Source organism: Chrysochloris asiatica, unplaced genomic scaffold (assembly GCF_000296735.1).
Source record: "Chrysochloris asiatica unplaced genomic scaffold, ChrAsi1.0 scaffold00082, whole genome shotgun sequence".
NCBI lineage: Eukaryota > Metazoa > Chordata > Mammalia > Afrosoricida > Chrysochloridae > Chrysochloris > Chrysochloris asiatica.
Genome location: NW_006408600.1, coordinates 5,742,526 through 5,746,772, shown reverse-complemented (window position 1 = coordinate 5,746,772; position 4,247 = coordinate 5,742,526). Strand labels below are relative to the sequence as shown.

The 4,247-nt window shown below is 37.4% G+C and overlaps 1 pseudogene; it reads left to right on the top strand.

The window, feature by feature from the left end:
- The first annotated feature begins 2,860 nt into the window (after nucleotides 1–2,860).
- Nucleotides 2,861–3,821, top strand: LOC102841476 (annotated as a pseudogene).
- The last annotated feature ends 426 nt before the right edge of the window (nucleotides 3,822–4,247 follow it).

Sequence of the window (4,247 nt, the reverse complement as noted above, 5' to 3'; positions counted from 1 at the left end):
CCTGACCCAAGCCATGGTATTTTCAATAATCTCATATGGATGCGAAAGCTGGACAGTGAATAAGGAAGACCATAGAAGAATTGATGCCTTTGAGTTGTGGTGTTGGAGGAGAATACTAAAAGTGCCATGAACTGCCTAAAAGAACCAATAGATCTGTTTTGGAAGAAGTGCAACCAGAGTGCTCCTTGGAGGCCAGGATGGCTAGGTTTTGTCTGTCATACTCTGGACATATTGTCAGGATGGAACATTTGCTGGAGAAGGATGTCATGCTTGGTAAGATGGAGGGTCAGAGAAAAAGAGGAAGATCTCCAACGAGATGGATCGTCCAGATGGCATCATTGATGGCATCAAGTGTGGCAGCGGTAGTGAGGTTGGCTCAGGATCAGACATTGTTTCATTCTGCTGTGCATGGGGTCACTATGAGTCGGTTCCGACTCTATGGCACCTGACAACAACAACTTTCCTTATCCAAAGAAATTTTTCAACTGTTTACCTTCTAGGTTTAAGTAAAATCCATGTTCCTTTTTATCTCATGTTCATTGGTTAAAATAGCACTTTTCCTCTTTCCATGCCTACATTCCAAAACTTACTAGTGGCATGATATTGGGCAAGTTAACATTTCCTAATCTGTTGTGTAATATATGGTTTCTGTGTGTTCCAGAACTTAGGTTTCTTTTTCAAGGTACAAGACTAAGATGAGTGATGTTATTATATATATATTTTTTCATTCACTAGCTTGTAATCAAGGATCTCTGGTAATATAGTGGTTATGAATTAGGCTGCTAATCTCAGGGTCAGTAGTTTGAAATTACCAGCTGTTCCATGGGAGAAAGATTAGGCTTTCTGCTCCCTTAAAGATTTACAGCCTCAAAAACCCTGTACAGAGTCACTATGAGTTGGAACTGACTCCACAGCACATAACAACCACCAGCTTGTACTTGTGAACTATTTAGAATGATGTGTCATGCAGAAAATTCATCTAGAGTTTTAAACAACAAATTTAAGAAAAAATGTTTATTCTACAGTATTTTAATAAGGTAAAAATTTTCCTTTCTAAGTGTATATAAAACAGAATAACAACATTTTTCAAAAGTATACTTTAAAAAAGTTAAGGAACTTCCATTATTTACCTAAAACTTATTAATTTTGCTCTAAAGTTCTACACGCACAGCAAGAAAGTCAATTAGCTCCACAAAGAAACCACTACCTGTCCTTATTAAAGAACAAGTAGCCTTTGCCAATGAAAAATATGAGCTGCAGTGTTCCTGCATTTAACATGAATAGAAAACCATGGAGGTAAAATGAAATAGTGGAAAATCCAGGTCCACAGGGATAATAATAACCTCACTCTATGAAAAAAAAAATTAATTAAAGTTCTAGTTATTCTTTGATCCTAACAGCCGATTCTCTCATTCTCTTGTTTATCAGGCTTTAACCATAAGACTTTCTGATTCTTTTGGATTCTCGAGTTTCAATCTGACCTAAGGAGAGTATAATAGTTTCTTATTTTCAAATAACATCTTCATAATTATCAACTATAGTCTATATCTTATAAAAAAAAATTCATGAAAGAACTTTTATTTTATTATATAATAAAATAGTTAACTACTTTAACTATTTTATTGTTCAAGTAATAAATATAGTTAATAAATAGTTATTTCAATTATATTTTGTCTCTTAGTGATCCCATGTGTGCAGAGTAGAACTGCTCCATAAGGTTTTCAAGGCTGTGACCTTTCAGAAGCAGATTGCCAGTCATGTTTTCCAAGATAACTCTGGATGTGTTCCAGTACTAACCTTTCAGTGGAGAGCTTAACAGTTTGAGAGCTTAACCAATACCTTTTTTATATCAAACGTCATGAAAACAACTATGAGAGTTGAGAGCTTAACAATTTACACCACCCAGGTATACCTTTTAATAATTTACTCAAAATATAGTTAAACTTTCTTGCCCATTACATAATAGATACTTAAGTGAGTTACTTTAATAATCCACATCTGGTACTTACTATGAATATTTGCAAACCGAAGTAGAGAAATAGCACTTTGCAACAATGGGTTCGGATATAGCAACAATTGTTAATGGGGTAGGACAGGACTGTGTTTCCTTCTGCTGTGCATAGGGTCATTATGAGTCAGAACTGAGTTGGTGGCACCTAACAACAACAACAACAACAACAGAATGTAGCAGTAGATATTGTTATGGATTGAATTGTGTCCATCAAAAATATATGTTGGAGTCCCCCAGTAACTGTAAATGTGTCCTTATTTGGACATAAAAGCTTTCTAGATGAAATCAAGTTCAAATGATGTCATTAGGGTTGGCCCCATTCTAATATAACGGATTTCCTTATAAGAAGAGATGCAGCCCTAGGCATAGAGGGAGAATATTTTATGAAAATGAATGTAGAGGTTGGAGTGAGGGGTCTACAAGCCAAGGAATACAAATTATTATTAGCATACCAGAAGGCAAGAGGAATGAATGGACCAGATTCATCTCTAGTGCGGCCCAGTTAAGACCTTGATTTAAAAATTATAGCCTCCATAACTCTGAAAGAATACATTCCTGTGGCTTAAAGTCACCCAGTTTGTTGTGATTTGTACAGCATTCCTAAGAAATTATTTTAGATTCGGTGTCCTTTTCAACAGTCAAGTATAAACAGTTACAGAATGTGTGTATATATATATACACACACATTCTGTAACTGTTTATTTATATATATAGTTGTTGTTGTTGTTGTTAAGTGCCGTCGAGTCGGTTCCGACCCATAGCGACCCTGTACAGGGTTTACAGTAGAAAGCCTCATCTTTCTCCCGCGGAGCGGCCGGTAGTTTCGAACTGTGTACCTTAAGGTTCGCAATGCTGTCGTTTCTGTGCACAGGTTGGGGCTGGCCTGCAGGCTCCTACCCCATTGCTCTCCTGCTGCAGGGATTGTGCTCAAATCCAGGGTCTCTGTACTGCACCGAGGAGCGCCGCCAGCCCCATCCCCCGATTACCCTCTCTTCTTCAAGAGTGTTGCTAGTGGCTACATTTCTCTCTTCCATGACATTCTTCTGAATGTGAACTCCACGGAGAATGTGTTTAATGTGGTTGTAGAAGTGCCTCGATGGACGAATGCTACACTAGAGAGTGCCACCAAGAAGCCATTGAATCCCATTAAACAGGACGTAAATGATTGATTTCAAGTTGCGCTATGTGGCCAGTATCTTTCCTCACAAGGATTTTATATGGAAATATGGTGTCCTCCCTCAGACTTGGGAAAATCCTCATCGAAAAGATAGAAGCACAAACTGCTGTGGAAATAGTGATCCCATTGATCTTTGTGAAATAAGCTCAAAGATTTTTGCTCGTAAAGACGATATCCATGTGAAGATCCTTGGAATTCTATGATGAAGATGAAACAGATTGGAAATTAATTGCCATCAGTGTGAATGATCCTGATGCCTCAAAGATTCATGATATTGATGATGTTAACAAATACAAACCAGTTTACTTGAAAGCTACGCTTAAATGGTTTAGACTTTATCAAGTGCCCAGAAGAAAACCAGAAAGCAAATTCGGTTTTAATGGGGAATTAAAAAACGAGGCTTTTGCCCTTGAAGTTATTAAATCTACTCATGATCGCAGGAAAGCACTGCTTATTAAGAAATGTGATAGTGGGATGATGAATTGCACAAACATACAGGTGTGTGAAAGTCCTTTCCGTTGCACTGAAGAGGAAGCAAGATCCTTAGCTGAACTGACATGGATTTCTCTGAGTAATGAAAGTAGTAAAAAAGAGCAGTGTGGCACTTTCCTCACAAATGATGAAGACATTTGAAATTCTGCCATCAAGACTCTAATCAAGACAAGCAGGTATATGATCATTTGCTGACTACCTGTGGAAACGTCTTTTTCCCCAAAAAACTTTTTTGACATATGTGATAAGTAAATACTGAAATTTTTGAATTAAACAAAAAAACACACAAAAACCTACCATACCCTGGTATAGTTCTGTAGGATCGGCACAGGACTGCGAATCATAAGGTCAGAACTTCAAAAACACCAGCTACTCCTCAGAAACCCTATACAGGGTTGTTATGAGTCAGAATCAACTAGATGGTACTTAACAACAGTACCATACTCATGGAATCCTTGTGTAGCACTGGTGAGAACTGTACAGGCATATAAGCCCACTGAAATTCAACACTCTTCTGTTATACATCTGCTTATTTTGAAATCAACAAGGAATAAGCACATCATTTTA